Raw genomic sequence first — 22,743 nt, 5'->3', positions numbered from 1 at the left:
GGGCAAAAGAGGTCGTTAGTAAGGACTACATTTAGAAGTAGCCTGTAAACTAGTGTAAACTGTTAACTTGTGTCTTGCCTCCCTCTCTTGAGTTGAAAATCAGATATTATGGAATATCATAAGTGTAAATTGCCTCAGTACCTATTACTGTCATAGAAGACCGAGATTTTGATTCTGTTGAGTCTGTAGAGATTTATTTTGATATACATTGCTATCAATGAATTTTTAAATAATTAGAATTACAAATTTGTGAATGGGATCATTTATCAATAGCACATGATCTGGAATTTTTAAAAAATACGTATATGACTAGTCCTGGAGCTATAAGTTTAGAAGGGGAAAAACAAAAAGGCAACAACTTTCAAGATAGGTTTTATTTCTAAGAACTACTTAATTTTAGAGAGAAGGGAAAATAGTTTTATAAGTGAAATGTATCATGAGAATGGTATTACTACCATATATAGAATATTTCCTTGCACTAAACCTTGTATTAAATACTTCACATATATTCTGATTTTCTCATTGTAACAATTACGAAAGAATATCATTTTTCAAGTGAGAAAATTTTAGCTCAGATATTAACTGGTAGGAGTAACAGCTAATAATAGGAAGAGCTGCAATTAACTTGGTTCCAAAGCCAAGTTCTCAACTATTATGCTGTACTTGAAGATACTTGTTCAAATTACCTACAGTAGTAGTTTGATTTGGTGGCTTCTTTGAAATTTTCATTCTGGCTTAAAATTTAAAATTAAATTTGATTTTCGTGGGAATTTTGTTTCTGTTTAACCTCTGATCCTTATATTTCTTATACTTCCTTTGCATTTTTGTTGCTTTTGGATTTTGCCTGTATTTTGTAAGTTTCCTCTAAATTATTTGCGTTCCTTTCCCCTTCTCCCCCCCCTTGGAAATACATGCCCTAATGTATTGGAAATCAAGGGAGAAGTAAGATTTAAATAGAAAATTTTGTTTTACGCACAGATTTTCAAGCACGTCTTACAGGTATACCTAATCATATCTATTTTAAAACCACCTCTTAAATTTCATCAGGAAATAAAAACTAGGCAAAAAATGTTTTGTTGAACAAATGATAAAGTGCCTAAAATATGTCAGTGTCTGTGCCAGGAGTAGGAGAAGACATCTGCCATTTTTAAATTTTACAATATGATGAGGAAGATGCACAATGAACAGGATTGCAGGATGCAGTGATGTCACTGTAGCAGAGACTGCTGTTTGCCACTAACACATTCTCCTAGCCATCTGCACAGAAGACATTTACCAGCTTCCCTTGTAGCTAAGTGGAGCTGCTTACCAAGTACTCAGCCAAAAAGAATCAAAAGGTTTGTGTGTTTCTTCGAAGTGTTCCTGCACTCCTTCCTCTCAGCTGGCTAGAATGTAGATATGATGACTAGAACTCCAGTAGCTCCCTTGGACTTTGCGGTAAGGCCACAGAGGATGATGGAGTAACAAGATAGAAAGAGCCCGAAGCCCTGATGACTGTGAGGGAAGCTGCCCTTCTAGTCCTGACTGTTGCCTCTGGATGTGTTTTATGTGAGGCAGAAGTTTCTTTCTGGTTCAAGTCATTCTGAGTTTTCTGTTACTCAACGCAAATGCAAATTCTAACCAATGTAGCCACTAGAAGGTTTTAAGCAGGAGTGGGGAATGTTAGATTAGCATGGGGATCACTAAACCATCGTGGGTTCCCCTGCAGAATGACAAACTTGCATCTCCTTTTCGTTGAAATTGGTAAATCAGGAGAGACTCTTGGAAAGAATACCCTGATTTTAGCACAGATTTGAATAGTGTTTCATGACTGCCCAATATAAAGAATAAATTCAGGTGGATTCTAAGCTAGTTAAACAACAAAAGAAAATTGATTGAATCAAAAGGAAATACGGCTTTCCGGTCATTGGTGTCAGACCTAGGTTTAAATCTCAGCTCTGCCAATTATAACCATCACCCTACCAAGTTATATGAGTACTAGTAATGATAACCATCTGGAGAGCATTTCCTAGTGGTGTGCCACGTGGTTCTGGCCTGTTCGTTATTTTTGCCAACATCTTGAATGAAGACAAAAGTTTTACTATGGCAAGTACCGTGGAACAGCTTGCTCAATTTCTGTTCCAGCCTCTTCCTCTTATGCAGACCCTGGGAAGCCCAAAACTACATTTTCTAGACTTCCTCACAGCTTGGGTTCTGGATATGAATTGCATGCTGTCTATTCGATGCATTCTTGCAAGATCTGGAGGATGAAAATGAAACAGAAGCTATCCTCCTACCCATTTTTGGTGATTTTCTTGAAAGCAAGCTCATAGCAGCAGCAATGTTCTAGAGGCCATTCTTGAGATTCTTTGGTATCTAGGGTCCACGTCCCAGTGCCAAGTCAGCAGTTCCGTGAATATCAAGATACAGTCGAGTGGCGGCAGTGATGGTAACAGCAGCAGTATCAGCAACTTCCTGGTCTGGCTTCCTGATCCGTGGAGTGGTCTCAGGTATGAACTTGTCCCCCAAATGATCAACTCTACCGTGTTGTTCTGGTTGTCATTTCTGGAGGCACAGTCTAAAGCTTGTTCTTCCATGTTATGTAGAAGTACCAAATTCCCTGCATTAAGTATTTTTTTGCTTAAAATACCTAGAATAAACATTTCCTACACATAACTCTGACTCATGCGCCTACAAGGTAGGAGTCATGAACATCGGAGATCCAGACCTGGTTCTGTCATTCTTTCCCCCTCTTTGCACTTTATGAAGAATAATGACCTCTGTTCTGGTTACATCCCAGAATCTTTTGTGAAGTTCAGTGAGAAATGACAATATTTTGTAAACCCTAAATATAAACTATTATGATTGTTATAAATGCCTACATAAAAGAACAGACATTCACCTAGGAGTGGGAAAAATTCTTGTCCTTTTTAGCACTAAAATGCACTGTTTTACTTGAACACACACATATCACATCTGTCAGGAGGTAAAGTAAGAATTATATTCAGACAAAGGGCTGAACTTTGAATTAGGTTATGTGTCCATAAGAAATCACCGTTAACAAAATTTAATTTAAACCAAGTTATTGTCACCTGAGCATGTTTGTTTAACTGACACCTTCATAGATTATTTAAATCATGATACCATGTATTTAGATTTCACATGTTTGAAGGACACAGAGTTTAAATTTCCTACGCCAATTCACCCCTAGTCAATATAATCTCTCTACTTAGTCTTTCATAATTTTACCACACCCTCACAACAGTTCTGAAATGGCTGTCTCAAAATTACTGGTGATTTCATAATTAGTAAATCCTGCGACACTGTTCCTTTGGTTTCTATGGCTTTATTTTCTGGTTCACTTCCTACCTCAGACCCCTCATTGCCCATCTCTCTCATAAATCGGCTTCCTCTGCCTATTATTTAGATATAGAAATCCTTCAACATCCTATCATTGTCTTTTCTCATTCTGCTTTCTCTCCCTAGTCATTTCTAACACTCCTACAGCTCCTCCAGATGGCTTCCAGCCTCTCCCTGACTTCCAGTCTTAAAATCTAAGCACCCAGAATTGAAATCCACTCTCTTTTCCCCAACCCTCTCCTCTTCCTATTATTTGTTAACAACATTACCATCATTGCAGTCACTCAGTTGAAAGCTCATGTGCCCTTTCCTTTATCCTCTCCTCAACATCAAATTAGTTTCCAAGTTCTATACCTTTGATGTCCCTATCTCCTTGTTCTTCTTTTCCCTCCTGATCCTGCCCTGGTACATGGATTCATTTCTCACTTGAAATATCGATAACTTAATTATCTCTCACTTTTCTAATCATCTCTGTACTATGTCACCTTTGAAATCCTTAACTCAAAAGCTTTTGATATTCAGAAATCAGTGTTCTTCATATATATAAACAATAACCAGCTAGAAGATATAATGCAAGAGAAGATCCTTTTTATGCTAGCAAGAAAAAAGATAAAATATCCAGCCATGAACCTAATGGGAAACGTGCAAAAGTTATATAAGGAGAATTTGTAAAACACTTTTACTGAAAGACACAAGGTAGACTAGAGCAAATGGAATGAGAAAACCGTGTTCTTAGATGGGAAGACACAACATCACTAAGATAATTGATGAATTTAACATGATCCCAACAAAAATGTCAATCTTTTTTTCTAGACAAGTTGAATGTATTCTTAGAATATAATTAATTGTAGCCCCCCGCCAAAACAAAATCTTTAAAAAAAAAGCAATGTCTGAGGGGTTGACCCTACTAGGTATTAAACGTAGAGTCATATTCCTAAATCCCTATAAGTAAAGTCAAATAACAAATGACAAAGTAGGAAGAGATATTTCTAACACATACCACATACAAAGGAGTAATGGCTCCAATATGGAAAGAACTCCTAAAAACGGGGGAAGAAGGAACACCAACAACCCCATAGAAAAGTGGACAAAAGATGTGAACAGACAGCTCACAGAAAGAAGAAATGATCCTTAAACATTAAAAAAAAATTCTCAACCTGATTCATACTAAGAGAAATACAAATTAAAACTATGCCAAGTTGGCCCTCCTTACCTATCAGGTTAGCCAAAAAAATAAAATAAAAATCTATGCTTGATGCCATCCTCTTTTAGAAACATTGGGGGAGCACAGGCATTTAATATTGTTTCCTTGCACATTTCGTAAAGAATCTACTAGAGAACAGACTTCAAATGTCCAAACGACTAGAGAGATGTCAACCTAAGGACCGGTGGTGAGCATTAAATACCTATTTACTTGTAAAACAAAGACCACATGAGGGTTAGAGAAGAAAGAGCATACTATGTATTGGCTATATGCTCTGAAAATGTATATAAAATCAAACTAAAGAAAATGGAGAGAGTATATGCAAACAGTTTTTAAACTGTTTCAGTAGTACTGGTGATGGTACAATGGGTGATTTTGCTGAGACTGTAGTGGGGTATAATGCAAGACCATGCACACTGTAATTGTGTGATCTTCTAATTCTATCATTCTCTGGTCTCTGAGAACCTGGATTCTCAGAAGAAAGGTGATACCGATGTAAAACAGAAGATGTTAAGTAAAAACATTACAGTCCTGACTTTGCATTGGAAGTATCAGTGTGAACTCATGGAATATCTTGCCATACGATAGCAAGGAAACTATCAAATACTACTGAGGTCATGTCAAAAGGACATAAGACCCAACTTGAAGAAGCTGCCACTGGCCAGAGTTGGAACAATTAAACTCCATAGGGGTAATAACTTCAGGGGATTGACACACTTAAAATGTTTTAATCCATGAGTTTTAATGATCCTAAAAAATTAATTGGTCACCTTTTGAGGGTGATAGGCAACCAACTTATTATTTTTAAAACTGGGTAAAGGGAAACAATCAAATATTTATCCTGCCTTTCCTATGTGAGCTATACTACTGGATAATCAAATAATAGATGAGGGGGAGCTACTCTATATAGAAATGTTTTAGCTAATAAGTAAGGGAGTGATAAAATTGGAATATCGTCATTTTGCAATCCCTAATGAATTGAATGGATCTAGACAATGGGCATTGACAGCTACTAATATCACAAAGAGAGAATTAAAAAGACATCATGTGCCCCAATATAGAAGAGTACAGTTCACAATTAAGTAGCCTTGCCTTCAAAAATTAAACTGAAATCTAATCAAGTCTCTGTACCCAATTACCAATTTACAGGAAGTACACAGATCATGAAACACTGCATCATGGAGATATAATCAGTAGAATCCAGAGTCTGGGAAACTACAGGCCAAACAGTTGAGTTTCTTTAACAAATAACTTACAAGGAAAAAAAAGAAAAAGCAATGGAAGGAGAACCTGTAGATTAAAAGACACTTTTTAAAACGTTATATTAAAGTTCATAGTAAATAAAGGAAAAAGGTGGGGTGAGTAGGGCTGCTGTGGATTAAAATAAACTGAAGAGCTATAAAAACCACATTCCATGTGTGGACCTTGTTTAGAACATGATTTAAACAAGCCAGCTAACCAAAGACGTTTTTTAGATAGGGAGATTTTACTTTATTTTGTTTTTCAATTTTTATTTTATTTTGAAGTATAGTTGATTAATAATGTTGTGTTAGTTTCAGGTGTACAGCAGAGTGATTCAGTTATACATATACATGTATCCATTCTCTTTCAAATTCTTTTCCCATTTAGGTTATTACAGAATATTGAGCAGAGTTCCCTGTGCTATACAGTAGGTCCTTGTTGGTTATCTATTTTAAATATAGCAGTGGGAATTTTAATATGGACTGGGGATTAGTCAATCCCAAAGAATCATTAGGTGTGACGATGACATTTTGTTTGTAAGAAAATGTCCATACTTTCTAGAGACGCATGCTAAAATACATAGAATTGAAAACACGGGATGTCCAGGATTTGCTCTGAAATACTTTGGCAAAAGACAGAGCGGAGGATAGAGGAAGAATGATAAAATCTTGACACAGGCATACCTCAGAAATATTGCAGGTTTGGTTTCAGACCACTGCAATCAAGTGAATATTGCAATAAAGCGAGTCGCATGAATTTTTTGGTCTGCCAGTGTATGTAAAAGTTATGTTTACACTATACTGTAGTCTATTAAGTGTGCAATAGCATTATTTCTAAAAAAAAAACAATGTACAGGGGCTTCCCTGGTGGCGCAGTGGTTGAGAGTCCGCCTGCCGATGCAGGGGACACGGGTTCGTGCCCCGGTCCGGGAGGATCCCCCATGCCGCGGAGCGGCTGGGCCCGTGAGCCATGGCGGCTGAGCCTGCGTGTCCGGAGCCTGTGCTCCGCAACAGGAAAGGCCACAACAGTGAGAGGCCCACGTACCGCAAAAAACAAAACAAAAACAAACAAACAAACAAAAAAAATGTACATACCTTAATTTAGAAATAATGCTGTTGGGAAAATGGCGCTGATAGACTTGCTCAACTCAGGCTTGCTACAAACCTCCAATTTGTAAAAAACACATTATCTGCAAAGTGCAATAAACCAAAGCACAATACAATGAGGTATGCCTATAATTGTTTAGTCTGGGTATGGGGCTTATAGAGATTCACTGTTTTGTTTTGTTTTACTTCTGTACATGTTTGAACATTCTTTCATTTACAAAGGTTTTCATGATTCTCCCTTCTATTAAATAAGAGATTTGAAATATGGAACTCAAAATCCAAGCCTTTTAGATGGTATTCATGGCATTGCACAATCAGCTCCTTCAAGTCACATGAGCTGAAAAAGAGGGCAGGCATAGATTCCCAAGGGAAAACCATGGTGCTGTTTCTAGAAGAAGGAGAATCAAAGCCAGGCAAAAATCATAATAGATGCCCACCATTGTTCCCACACAACTTTTTGAGCTTCATCTTACAAAACGCATGTAGCCAAACAGGACCACGTGCTATGTCCTGAGTAGAGTGCATTCCTATGCCTGTTAGTCTTGCTCAGGCTGTCCTCTGTACTTTTTTTTTCTTTAACTGAGGTCATACTTTCCTTCAAAATCCACCGCAACTGCCATCTTAGGGGTAACCTTTGCCTTACAAGCCTATAAAATAAGAAGACTCCTGTGGCACTGGATTCAGTCTCTGTGATAGTATTCTGCCTTGTATGGGCAAACGTGCGTATCCATAGCCCCCACTAAATTGGAGGCTCCCTGAAGTCTCCTTTCATTGTATACCTCAAACAATGGAGCCCAATGAACTGTCTATAGCAAGGGCACAATCCTTGTTTGCCTAATTGAATTAACACCAGGGATTTTCAGATTGAGTTTCTCAACAAGGCACGAAGTATTAATAAGCTAAGAACTTGTCATCTTTCATAATAGCAAATAAATGGAACATTTATTATCCAATATCTCTTGCCTGTTTAAAGACATTGGATATCGTTTTAGTTGAAGTACTAGATATTAGATCCAAACTGTCTATAGCGAAGATGACTGCTTTGAGGTCTGTAGGGGTAGACTGAGAAGTGTTTGTATTTTGAAATATGTTAATTTTTTGCCAACCACAGCAGATGGTCACCCTTACTGCTTGTAACAGACATTTAACTGATTTGACAATAGCCTTATGGTCTTTCTGGTAGGACTCCAAATATTTGCATTAAACAGATCTTTGATTAAACTACTGTTTTATCATGAGTCTGTAAATGGTAACATCCTCAAATCTAACTGAATTCCAATAAGAATATAACATTTTTATATTTTTATTTTTGTGATTGGAGTCTACTGTTGTCTATGTGAAATTATGCTATGCAAATGTATATTTTTTTAATTTAATAAGCCCTTTTTGAAAGGAAGTCTTGACATAGGCTTGTGTTTGCATTTGCAAATCAGAACTGCTTCTCTCTCTTGTCCAGGTGATGTGGTCCTACATATGGAAGGTGGGCTTCACCTATGGGAAGGAAGCAGGAGACACATTCATTGAGCACCGTGGCAGGTACCTTCATTTAACTTATTCCAAAAAGCCAAGGTCAATGTGGGCCTTTGAACATAATCACAAAATGAGGAACTAGTTCCTCCCACTTGTCCATGATCTACTACCCACCTACAGGAACTACACACCAAATATTCCTGGATCTTTAGATCCTGATATCTCAGAGAAGTTAGACCACACCCTCCTTGTTCAAATGGGAAAACTGGGTTTGGAAAGGTGAGAAAAGTGATGACTCAAGACCAATACTCAGGCCACCTGGCCCCTGGCCTCCAGTATAAATTCAGGGCCTCCCTGAGAACGAGAAGCTGCCTGAAGTTAACCCACACTTGCGGTTCACTGTTACTTGCAGCTGAGAGCACCCTAAACTGTTATGCTTCTCTTACCCCAGGTCTCTTCCCTCCACACACCTCTATTTCTGTGTTTTGGCCTTCTTCCAACCATTTTTATAATCAGACAGCATTAAATCTAGGGGGGTGTGTATGAATTCTGAGTGAGGACAAATCCCCCAGCAAAGAGACTTCCATTAAAACAAATTCATACTTGTTGCCTTATCTCTATTCCAGAGGCAGAGATGCCCAGCAGAATGGTCTTCCTGAATGGATTTGCCTAGTTATAATAAATCTGGGGATCTCTAGGAGTGGGAGAGCTCACTCCTCTGCCTGCAAACCAGTCACCTGGTCTTCTGCCCCAAGAACCACATCATCGATTCCATTGCTCACTCATGAATAAGCTTTGTGCTGAATGATTTTGGCCCCATGGCCCTGATCCCTTAAATGAATGCCCAGGATATGACAGCCCCCAAACACATTACTCTTCTTCTAGTTCTGGATGGAAAATATTATATAATGCTTAAGGCTGGACTTGTTCCTAAGCCCTTGAAATCTTCAGGCTCTTTGATACCAGGGACAAAACTGTATTTCTTCTATATTTCCCCAAATTATGACTTGTAAGGAAGATATATAATCATTAAAAGTCCTTATTAATTGAATTCTGCCAACAGACTAGCAACTCCCCAGACTGATAACAAAGCCAGGCAAAGCAGTTGTCAGTTTGAGGATGGCATCTGTGGAGGCAAGCTCCTGCTCTCCCTGGCTTCTTCTTGATCCAGGCAGAGAACATAAAAATTTCTTGCATCAGATACCTGATTGAGCCCCAGATCAAGGCAAAATGCCAATGCTTACATGAGCTCTGTACTTCCCATCTCCTACCTTGGGCTATAATTAGCAGACTGGGAAATCAGGAGGTATGAGAGCATGTCTTCAAAATTGAATGGAAATCAATGGGGAAATGACTTGCTTTACCGAAATCTGTTCCACATGCAAAGTTCCAGGAATATTTTAAAATAAGGTCTATTACAGGTTAAATGCAACATCTAAATAACCTTCAGATTATCTAGCCAATGACATTTCTAGATGATCTTTAAAATGCCTCCCATCATATCTCTTTCTAAAAGATGTAGGAGAAGTAGGAATATTAATAAATTAGTTCATACTTATGAATATTTCTCACAGTCTTTCCAATGCTCTTCAGTCCCTTAATAATCTACATGTAATTTTAAAACTTTTTATTATGGAAATTTCAAACAAATATGTAAGTTAAGAGAACAGTATAATGAACCTTCATGTACCCTTAACCCAACTTAAATAAGTATCAATTCACAGTCAGTCTCATTTTCTCTGTACTCCAATCCATTTTCCCCATGTTCTCCAGATTATCTTGAAACAAATCTCAAGTATATCATTTATTTTAAATATTTCAGAAAGCTATAACCATTGTTCAGTCCAGTTCTCAAAAAGGCTTTTTCTGGATCACTCCTGATTTTTAGTAGTCAGTAGTTGTTTAAAACTTTGATACAGTTTCTACAAAAATAAACATATTTACTTACAAATTTTTTTACACTGATTTAGTTAGTTCATCCATTTGTCCATCCATTTGTTCATTCATCACACGTCAGAAACATTTATTGGGAATTCCCTTGCGGTCCAGTGGTTAGGCTCCATGGTTCCACTGCAGGGGGCATGGGTTCAATCCCAGGTCAGGGAACTAAGATCCTGCATGCCACAGAGCCAGAAAAAAAAAGAAAAAAAGAAAAAGTTTATTAAGTACTTAGTATGTACTGGACCTACTTGGAATTCTGGGAATACAGCTATGAACAAAGTAGACAAGAACCCCTGATATTATATTTTGGTAGGGAGAGGAAAATAGTAAACAAATTAGAAAATTCATAAACAAGTTTATTTCAAATGTCAAGAAAGAAAGGAACAAGGTAATGTGATAGTAACTCGGCCTGGTGGAAGGAGGGGAGGTGTGACATTTCAGCTGATACCTGAAGAATATAAAAGAACAGCAATTTGAAGACTGGGTATAGAGTGAACCAGGCAGAGAAAATCAAAAAGACTGAGGCAAGGAAGAGATTTCTGTGTCAGGGAACAGCAAGGAACACAGTGTAAATTCAGCATAATAAACAAGGGAGAAACTGGTCAGACATACAGCTGGAGAGTGTGGTAGACAGTGACCCCCAACAAATCATCCCTTCCAATATTCATGTCCTTGGTATCCTGCATGCCACACAGCCAGAAAACAAAAAGAAAAAGTTTATTAAGTACTTAGTATGTACTGGAGCTACTTGGAATTCTGGGAATACAGCTATGAACAAAGTAGATAAGAACCCCTGATATTATATTTTGGTAGGGAGAGGAAAATAGTAAACAAATTAGAAAACTCATAAGCAAGTTTACTTGATCGTGTGCTTTGCTTTGGCCAGTGGGACATTAGCAAGCATGGTAGAAGGAGACTGGATTAGCACTTGCACACTAGAGCTTGTCCTCTTGGAACGCTGTCTCTGGAAGCTAGCCACCATGCTGAAAAGTGACTTGAGCTAGACTAGTGAGTGATGAGGGGCCACATGGAGACACCCTCTGGAGGATGAGAGTTCACCTTGGACAGTGCAGCGCCACCGAGCTCCTAAAAGAACGTGGTCACGTTACTGCAGTCAACCCACAAAATCATGAGAAACAATAAATCACTGTTTTCAGTCATTATTTTGGGGGGTGGTTAATTACATGGCAATAGAAAACGGAAAGAGAAAGTAGCACCTGGAAGTGGGGTGCTGCTGTAACGGAAACCTAAAGCAGGTGATTTTGAGATTGAGCCATGGAGGAAGGCTGGAAGGGTGGCAAAGGCAGTGAGCAAATGGAACGCTGGAAAGATGGTCATCTGTGTTGTAAAGCTGGGGAACAGCTGGTAAAGCTGATGACTGCGGTAACATGTAAGATAGAAAATGTACTTAATGAACTTGTGGATCTGTCCAAAGGAAACTTCCAAGTAGAATGCCAAAGGGGTTAATCTGCTTCTTTTAGCTGCCTGTCATAAAATATGGGAAGGAAGGATGAACGAGAATTTCAGTTTTCAAGCAGAAAAAATAATAAATGGCCTCAGCATGCTGCCAGCCAAACGTGATCTTAGTCAAGATCAAGTTGAGGGTGTGGCTGTAAGACCTATTTTAAGACCTCAGAGCCCAAAATGCAGAGGGCCCGTTCCCAAGAGATGTGTGGATCGGTGTGTGACTCTTGTCTAATGGAGTAGATTATAATTTACCATACAGAACATCCACAGCATTTTAAAAGGAACTGTACACACTTAAAGGAACAAAGACAGTTGAAAATGAAAAGAGGCCTCTGGGCTCCCACCTTTCCATGAGCAAGAAGCAGACTGAGAAATCAGCCTCAGAGATGAACCATTTCTCATGGAAAATGAAAAAGGTCTCAGAGGACAGAGCCAACAGCTAAGAACAATGGATTGAGGAAAAAGTGAACATATTAGAAAATTCATAAACAAGATCATTTCAAATGGCAAGAAAAAAAGAACAAGGTGATGTGATGGTAATTTGGCGGGGTGTGGTGGAGGAGGGAGCAGGAGCAGGCCCCAATCAAGCAATAATCCCTCCCTCCAGACCTAGGGAAACTGGCAACATGTGTACAGCTGGCTTTTAGAACTGCTAAGGACCCGTGCCTGCTACGTGCCTTTAATGTCCTCCCCCTGAGAACGGGAGCATCTGCTGCTATCTTATCCCTCTCTCACCACTGCATGTGGGGTTGGGGGAGGGGGGTTGGTGATGGTGGCAGATAACTTGAATTTTTAGTTCACAGGTTTCCAGACTGAGAAAAGCCACACCCAAGCAACCTCATCCACATCCAGACCTGATCCAAATGATGAAATTCTGGGCACCGAGCAGCTGCCATACTGGGTGAGACTTTGGGAGGTACTGGAAGAGATGAATGTGTTTTGCATAAGGGAGAAATGCCAGTAATTTATGGCCAGAGGATGGATTGTGATAGATGATAAAGATGGCCACAAAGGGCTTCCCTGATGGTGCAGTGGTTAAGAATCCGCCTGCCAACGCAGGGGACACGGGTTCGAGCCCTGGTCCGGGAAGATCCCATATGCTGCAGAGCAACAAAGCCCGTGAGCCACAACTACTGAGTCTGCGCTCTAGAGCCCGTGAACCACAACTACTGAACCAACGCGCCACAACTACTGAAGCCCGCGCAGCTAGAGCCTGTGCTCCGCAACAAGAGAAGCCACCACAATGAGAAGCCCACACACCGCAATGAAGAGTCGACCCCACTCGACCCATCTAAAGAAAGCCCGTGCACAGCAACGAAGGCCCAATGCAGCCAAAAATAAATAAAATAAATAAATAAATAAATAAAAAGTAAAAAGATGGCCACAAAATCTTTTGTGTCCTTGCATAGAGACCAGAAGTCTATTTCTCCTCCCCTTGAGTCTGGGCTGGCTTCGTGACCTGTTTTGACAAATAGAAGCAGCAGAAGTGATACTGTGCCAGGTCTTAAAAGACTGTGCAGCTTCCACGTTTGCCCTCTTGGAGCCCCAAGCCACATGGAAAGAGGTTCAGCCACCCAGATGGAGAGCTGAAAGGTGCCTGGCTAAAAGAAAACTGTTTCTCTGCTCGTAGCACTTCTGACGCCAAGTGTGTAGATTTTCCACACCAAGCAATTCTCCAATTCTCTGTGCACACGAAGTGGTGTCCCACAATTTAATTCAATTTTGACATTATTAATCTAGAGTTAGCACACAGGTTAAGGGGATCAGTCCCACTATGCAAATAGTGGGTCCCCAGGTTACCCACACTTCTGTCCAACTTCTATCCAACTTCTGTCCAACTTCTGGCTACGAATCAGGAGTTCCCACGACCCTCCCCTCAGGTTTGATAATTTGCTATAATGGCTCAGAACTCAGGGAAACACTCTGCTTACTATTATTGGCTTATTATAAAGGATACTGTAAAGGGTACAGAGGAACAGCCAAAGGAATAGGTGCATGGGGTGGGGTCTGGAAGAATCCTGAGCACAGGAGCTTCTGTCCCGTGAATTTGGGGTGTGCATCCTCCCGGCACATAGACACGTTCACCAAACTAGAAGCTCTCTGAACAATCTATAGTTTAGTCATTTTAGGAAGGTCCCATTTTGTAGGTATGATTGATTAAATCACTGGCCATTGATCATTAACTCAGTCTCCAGCTTCTCTCCTCTCCATGGAGGCTGGGGGTGGGACTGAAAGTTCTAATCCTCTAGTCACTTGGTTGGTTCCTCTGGTGACCAGCCTGTATCCTGGGGCTTTTGGCCACCATTCATCTTATTAACATAAACTCAAGCATGGTTGAAAAGGGTTTATTATGATTAACAAAGACCCTTCTCTCACCACATCACTCAGGAAATCACAAAAATTTTAAGAGCTCTGTGACAGGAACTGGGACGAAGACCAAATATAGATGTCTTATTTTATCACAGTGTCACATTGGCCAAGCCCTTGATGTTCCAGCTGTCACAGTGAGACACCAGACTTGTGGGAAAACCTGTCTTGAATTCCCAGCCGCAGGCAAAGAGCTGTCCTGCTAAGTCCAGCGAACCCAAGTTGCACAACTGTGAGTAAATGCACAGGGATTGTTTTAAACCACTAAGTTTTGGGATAGCTAGTTACAAAGCAATAGATGAATACAACAGAAATATAGTGATGGACTAATGATAGCTCAAGTTCTTTGGGGTCCACCCTTCAAAAGGTGGAGGTTTTGCCTGGGCTCACTCATAGGGCTGCATTCAGCTAGAGGGTTAGCTGGGCTGGAAGGTCCAAGACAGCCTCACTCACAGGGCTGGCCATTGGTTCTTCTCCATATGTCCTCTCATCTTTAGTAGGCTAGACCAGTTTCCTTACATGGTGGTCTTAGGGCAGCGTTCCCAGAAGGAAAAACCAGGAGCTGCAAGGCTCCCTGAAGATGAGTCTCTACGGACTTATACAGTGTCACTTCCACCACATTCAAAGCAAGTCAAACAGTCAGCCCAGATTCATTCAAGAGACGGGAGAGAACCAAATAGTTTCTTTTCTCATCTTATTGATGAGAAGAGCTGCAAAGTATTGTGGCCAAGTTTTTCAATTTACCATCATGTCACAAAAATTTTAGTGAAATGCCAGATATTTGTGCTTAGGAACAGAACTAGAATGACTGTACACAAAATAACATATATGACATTTTAAAATTAATCTAAGAAAGCATTATATCATCATTTTTACTTTAGCCCTATTGTCAAAACCACCTTAACTTTCTTTTTTTCTTTATTTTTTAGAAAGCCAATTTTAAAAGATACCAAATACTAAAATAGGGTCTCCGAACTGTTTTATGAATTACCAAACATTTCCTCAGGTCTTGAGATCATCCTGCATGGCCCCCATCGCTGGTGAGCGCTTTTCTGCCCCTGAAATCCTTTTAAGCCTGGGGAAAAGAGAGTAAGGAGAAAGTGGAATGTGAAAGCAGCAATCAGCTGGAAATTCTGTCAGGTAAGACCTTTAGATCATTGGATAGGTCCCTATCTATCAGAAATCGTGCTCTAAAAACTTCTGTAAAAACCTACATTTCAAAATGTTAAGCTTAACTTTTCTGGACTTGTCCTTGAGTGATTAATAGTTAGAAACATACTGAGAACCAGCTCTTATAGAGCATCCTTTCGTTCACAAATTCCACAAGTATGGGTTTGCTAAACTAGAAGAATTAGAGAATATCTGCATTTAGTCCAAGATATTTATGTCATGGGTCATAAAACAATGGTGGCACTTATCTAAGCCTGATAAAGGAAACTTACCCATTTACAGGAATCTTTATGATTGTTTGTAGCATCTTTTATAATCTAGAGAAATATCTTGCACACAGTGTTTTGATCAAAAATGCTATAAGAGGGCTTCCCTGGTGGCGCAGTGGTTAAGAATCTGCCTGCCAGCTCAATGTCAAAAACACAAACAACCCAATCCAAAAATGGGCAGAAGACCTAAATAGACATTTCTCCAAAGAAGACATACAGATTGCCAACAAACACATGAAAGAAGGCTCAACATCACTAATCATTAGAGAAATGCAAATCAAAACTACAGTGAGATATCATCTCACACCAGTCAGAATGGCCATCATCAAAAAATCTACAAACAATAAATGCTGGAGAGGATGTGGAGAAAAGGGAACCCTCTTGCACTGTTGGTGGGAATGTAAATTGATACAGCCATTATGGACAGCAGTATGGAGGTTGCTTAAAAAACTACAAATAGAACTACCATATGACCCAGCAATCCCACTACTGGGCATATACCCTGAGAAAACCATAATTCAAAAAGTCATATACCACAATATTCATTGCAGCACTCTTTGCAATAGCCAGGACGTGGAAGCAACCTAAGTGTCCATCAACAAATGAATGGATAAAGAAGATGTGGCACGTATATACGATGCAATATTACTCAGCCATAAAAAGAAACGAAATTGAGTTATTTGTAGTGAGGTGGATGGACCTAGAGTCTGTCATACAGAGTGAAGTAAGTCAGAAAAACAAATACCGTATGCTAACACATATATACGGAATTTTTAAAAAATGGTTCTGAAAAACCTAGGGGTAGGACAGGAATAAAGACACATAAGTAGAGAATGGACTTGAGGACATCGGGAGGGGGAAGGGTAAGCTGGGATGAAGTGAAAGAGTGGCATGGACATATATACGCTGCCAAATGTAAAATAGATAGCTAGTGGGAAGCAGCTGCATAGCACAGGGAGATCAGCTAGGTGCTTTGTGACCACCTAGAGGGGTGGGATAGGGAGGGTGGGAGGGAGATGCAAGGGAGAGGAGATATGGGGATATATGTATATGTATAGCTGATTCACTTTGTTATAAAGCAGAAACCAACACACCATTGTAAAGCAATTACACTCCAATAAAGATGTTAAAAAAAAAAGAAAAAGAATCCACCTGCCAATGCAGGGGACACAGGTTCGAGCCCTGGTTCGGGATGATCCCACATGCTGCGGGGCAACTAAGCCAGTGTGCCACAACTACTGAGCCTGTGCTCTACAGCCTGCGAGCCACAGCTACTGAGCCTGAGTGCCACAACTACTGAAGCCCGCCTAGAGCCTGTGCTCCGTAACAAGAGAAGCCACTGCAGTGAGAAGCCCGTGCACCGCAACGAAGAGTAGCCCCCGCTCACTGCAACTAGAGAAAACCACGCACAGCAGCAAAGAACCAAAGCAGCCAAAATAAATAAATAAAATATATAAATTTATTTTTAAAAAATGCTATAAGAGAGCTCAGTGTCTGCCTAAGAAGTAACACAGTGCATTCCTCAATAGAGATTAAAGTTGAAGCCATCTGTAGTATCGTTGAGGCAATCTTTTTTTGTTGTTGGAGAGGAGGTTATGATAACTGTTTTAGATAAAGCAAAAGTTGCATGCAATTTTTCAGTTCTACCACTAGATGTATCCATCTTCTTACCAACTTACTCATCTTCTTATCAACACAAGACAGAAATCTCCAGTGCATAATTTGTGCAAAGCTTAATGTTAGGCACTCCAGATTATCAAAAATAATAGTTGATGTTCTAAACATCATAGTAGTCTGGTGGGGACAAGACAAGAACTCAAGAATCTGTATTTCAAAGCAGAATATAAATGTCAAAATACAAATGAGAAGTTCTATGGAAACTCAAAAGAGAGGATAACTCCAAAACATTAGCAGAAGATTTTTGGATGAGGTAGCATATGAATTTTGAAGTTCAAGTAGCATTTCAACTGACTGAGGTGGAGAGTGTTGGATAAACAAACACAGAGGTGGGAAAGCATGATAATGTGTTCTTGCAACACCAAGAGATAAGACTTGAGATGTAGTGTAGGGCTATATTGTTTTAAATGCCAAGTTGAAGAGATTATAATTAATTCAATCAGTGATGGAGGTGCCCCCCAGCCCCACCCCCACCCCCGGTTCTTTGAGACACCAGTCTATAAACCAGGCTCTGTTCCTCCACATTCCTTCCTTTGGGCAGAGTCAGGACTCCCTTTCCCCCACACCTACAGCCCTCCTACCTACTAGAATATCTGACAAATGTGTTGGGGGTAGTGAAAGTGAGAGATAAAAAATAAACCCAAATTCATTTTTCCCAGTTTTTCTCTTTTTATTAAGGGTACTCATGTTTTTATTATTTTGACTATTTTCGAAAATTTGGCTTACCACTAAAGAATGTATATTTCATATGATGAGAATATTCAAAAGAATAGACCACATTATGGAGGTAACTAAAATATCCACAAATATTACTGAGTTGAGGAAGATTATTTGAACACACAGTGTATATTGCTCCAAAGAATAATGTCCAATTAGGGCAGAGATTGCAAACTGGTGACTCGGGGTCCTATCTAGCTCAAAATATGTTCTGTAAGGGTACTTCCCTGGTGGTCCAGCAGCTAAGACTCCATGCTCCCAATGCAGGGGACCCGGGTTTGATCCCTGGTCAGGGAAATAGATCCCACATGCCACAGCTAAAGATCCAGCATGCCACAATGAAGATCCCGCACTTCACAATGAAGATCCTGTGTGCTGCAACTAAGACCTGGCACAGCCAAATAAATATTAAAAAAATATATATATATATATATGTATATATATATATATATGTTTTGTTAAATTTGCACAACATTAAAAAAAATTTTTTTTGAGGGCTTCCCTGGTAGCGCAGTGGTTGAGAGTCCGCCTGCCGATGCAGGGGACACGGGTTCATGCCCCGGTCCAGGAAGATCCCACATGCCGCGGAGCAGCTGGGCCCGTGAGCCATGGCCGCTGAGCCTGCGCGTCCGGAGCCTGTGCTCCAAAACGGGAGAGGCCACAGCAGTGAGAGGCCCACGTACTGCAAAAAAAAAAAATTTTTTTTTGAGTTACTTGATATTACTTTACAAATCATGAGGCTTTCACATGCAATCTAGATTTCTGGCTTCTCTTCAAATATTGTAAAATTTCATAACAAGGCATCCCCGTTCCCATTCGGCATAGTCAGATGGAGCTGTGTAGAGACCACCCCCCCATTCAGTAACACACCTCCTCTCTAGTTTCCATGTGCCCTGCTCCCTTCTGTAATACACAGGACCTGCTTTCCAATTTATATTACCTGTCTGGCCCATAGACATTTGATTTGTGTGATCTCTATGTCTGCCCATTTGGATCTGCAGATTTTAGTATCTTTGTTGGACTGGTCATCACCAGTCTTTACACACTGATGTTCTCAAACTCTTTCCTGCATCCACATTTTGGTCAGTGTGTAAAATTGATTTCGTTGCAACTGAGCATATATGCCATCAATTCATTAAACTAAGTGGGTTGTGTGACTTGCTATTGAATCGGGTATAATCTTCTACAAGGAAGAGGTAAGAGACAGAGTGTAGAATCCAGAAAGATCACATGATTAATGGAACACCGGAGAACTTTGCCCCATGAGTATATAAGGGCAGCAAAAAAATGTCTATTCAAGTAACAATACAACGAATTCAATAACTATGGGTGCTCTGGTGGTGAGATATTTTGAAATATATTAATGTGTTTTTTACTTCTGTACTTCTTTGGCTATGCCTTCCCCCCCAATTTAGTCTTCATTGCCTTAAGAAGGATTAGGATATTTTTTAGCAGGAATGCAAAGTCATTGTTTAATCTTGAAGCCCGTTTCAGAAGCAAGAGTCTTGAAGCCAGGTGTACAGTCAGGGTCTAAATAGGAAAACAGAAATCCCTTTAAGAACTTACAGTATAGGAAAATTGACTTAGGTAACTGGGTTTACAGGAGATGGAGTAGGTGAGAAGCCAGAGACTGGATGGTGAAGTCACCCAGAGATGAGCCACATCAGCAAGACTGGAGGGGCAAAGGGAGGAGACTGTCGCTACAGGAAACTGGATCCACAGTGGAGTAAGGCAGCTCCTGCCAGAGGTACCGCAAAGGCAGAGAGAAATATTTAGAATTCTCCCTTCCCATCCCGGCCCCATCTCCTGCTAGTGTCATCCAGTGGCTGAGCCCAGCCAGGGTCAGTACCATGGGGACCTGCAGGCATCCAGAGCCCCCGGAGAGATGGACAGGGGCAGGACCAGAGAGCGCTAGAGGGCAAGCAGGTTCAGTGTCCACACACCAATTACAAAGGCCAGCCACTGGAGATAGAACAGGGTTTTGCTCTGTTTTGTTTTCATCTTCCTAAACGTTCTCTTTAAATCTCTAGACCCAAAGCCTGGAGGGCTAAGTTTAGAGTCTATAACATAAACCATAGGGTTTAGAACATGAGGTCATGGCAATTTCCTGTCACACAGAAAGGCAATAAAAACCCTTCCTGGCTTGGGAGAAGGAGCTTGGAGGAAATACTGAGGAACACAGGATTCTCAAGCTCCATGAATGGGGACAGGCAGGGAAAAGGAGCCTCAGCTTGAAATTCCTAGAGCAGGGGGTGCTCATGCACTATTTTCTTTTCTTTTCTGTTTTTTTTTTCCCTTATTTTTATTTTTTTTTAATTAATTTATTTATTTTTGGCTGTGTTGGGTCTTTGTTTCTGTGCGAGGGCTTTCTCTAGTTGCGGCGAGCGGGGGCCACTCTTCATCGCGGTGCGCAGGCCTCTCACTATCGCGGCCTCTCCTGTTGCGGAGCACAGGCTCCAGACGCGCAGGCTCAGTAGCTGTGGCTCACGGGCCTAGTTGCTCCGCGGCATGTGGGATCCTCCCAGACCAGGGCTCGAACCCATGTCCCCTGCATTGGCAGGCAGATTCTCAACCACTGTGCCACCAGGGAAGCCCCTGCACTATTTTCTGTTTGGAAATTTGGAAGGACGCCACCTTAAAGAATACCCGACACCAACAATAGAGTAGCAATGGCGGGGTGGAGTGTCTAGGCAGAGAAACGGCCTGTGATTGTGGTTTTCCATGGGTTTTCTGGGGTTATGTGTGTCCTGGACAAGATCCAGAGGCCGTGTGCCTCCATGCAGGCTGCACAACAGCTGAGAGGGCGTTACTGGGGCAGGACTGGATTCCAGCTGAGGAGAGCAGACCCCTCGTGCAGGGAGGCCAAGGCAAGAGCCATAGGCTTCCAAGCAGGTGATGGCTAGTGGTGCACACAGCAGAGAATAAGACACCTTAGCTGAGCAAGGTGTCGTCTTAGGCCAACAAGCGGCAGAGGTCGGCAGATCAGCAGGTGAGCCAGACACTCCTCTGCGCAGCACAGTGCTGGACCCAGGCCACCTGCCACCTGTACTCAGAGCACAGGCCTGGGGCAAAGGGTTGGGAGAGTCAGAAAAGCCTAATCATGGACTTTGACTTTGAATTAACTGAATTTGAATTTTGAATTGGTTATGTAGGGAGAAAAAGAATAAGTTTCCTTCTACCCTTCTAAATTCTCAGCTGGGCCCCTATAACAGAAGACACATTAACAAGAGAAAACAAGCAGAAGTTTATTAACATGTGTATCACACATGTAACACATGGGAGAACCCAGAGATGAGTAACTCATAGGTTTGGTTAGAACTTTAGTTTATATAATATCTTAGCAAAGGAACAATAAATTTTAGAGAAGTGACAAGAAAAAGGACCTAGAGTCCCCAATGGGCAGCAAATTATGGGACGGCAAGTATATGGGAAACAAATGAGAGACAAAGGCTAGGTTGTAAACTTTGCATGTAAACTCCTCTGGTGTCATCTCCAGGCTGACAGGGTCTAAAGTCTCCAGTGATTCACTTTTGTCCTTCCTCGTAGAGAGGGGAGGGACACCTTTGTAAATTTATGTCCTACTTTTAGGCAAATAGGGGGAAGGCAGGTGGATTTTCTTTTTTCTTTCTTTTTTTAAAAGGAAATTATTTCATAAACAAGTAGCATTTTAAAAAATTCTGTTGAGGTATAATTGACATATTAGTTTCACGTGTACAGTGCAATATTCGGTATTTATATAGCGAAATGATCATCACAATAAATCCGCTTAACATCCGTCACCATGTACAGTTATATTTAGAATTCTTTTCTTGTGCTCAGAACTTTCAAGACCCATTCTTCTAGCTGCTTTCAAATATGCAATGCAGTATTCTTAACTGTAGTCACACTGCAGTGCATTATATCCCCATGACTTTCCTTATATCTGATTATTCTCATTTGCCTTTAGCTCAAAATAATCCTTATGCCTAAGTGGCATGTTCGGGGGTGGCATATTCTGTCACCCTTCAGTTGTTTTTCCAAAACAGATGAGATTTTAAACTGGAGCTGTTTGAGTTACCTTAAAGGAACAGGACGAAATGTTTTCCCACCATTTGTAGAAATGAGGGGCTCTTTCAATTTTTAATGACAAATAAAGAACCTTACATTTCTTTGCTTCTGAATCATTATGACCATAAACTTCAAACCTATTGCATATGAAGGGTTTCAGGTAATTTTTTCTGCTCTGAGTTTAAACACACAGACTACACACACACACGCGTGCGCACGCACACACACACACACACGCGCGTGCACGCGTGCGCACACACACACACACACATGCATGCACTACTTTGCAGCCCTTCGATGGCCTTCTTTATTCTAGGCTTTCCCCAAAGCAGTGAATGCCATTCTAATGAATGGAGAATCACTGGGCAACAAGTATCATTTTTGGAAAGAAAACAAATCTTGATATAAAATTTCCAAGTAGCTTTCAAAATTCCAAATTCATTTCTTCTAGCGAATTAACCATAGTCCTCACAAAGACATTTACTTTCATCTAGATGTCCCCACTTCCAGGAGGTTTCTGTATAGAATCTGTTTCATCTCTCTTCAAAAGCCCTCTGGGTTTACCTGGGTGGCCTTGATCTTAAGTAAAATCCTCACATTCCTTCATCAGTGGCTTTCCTTCATTCCCCCACTGACCACACCTCATAGGAAGCTTCAGCCATGATGTACACAGAGCCTCCCCCAATGGGGGATAAGCTTCAGACAGGCTTTGGACAAGGTCCCAAGT

The sequence above is a fragment of the Grampus griseus genome (assembly GCF_964374135.1).
Source record: "Grampus griseus genome assembly, chromosome: 2".
Taxonomy (NCBI): domain Eukaryota; kingdom Metazoa; phylum Chordata; class Mammalia; order Artiodactyla; family Delphinidae; genus Grampus; species Grampus griseus.
Note: the sequence above shows the minus strand (reverse complement) of the source record.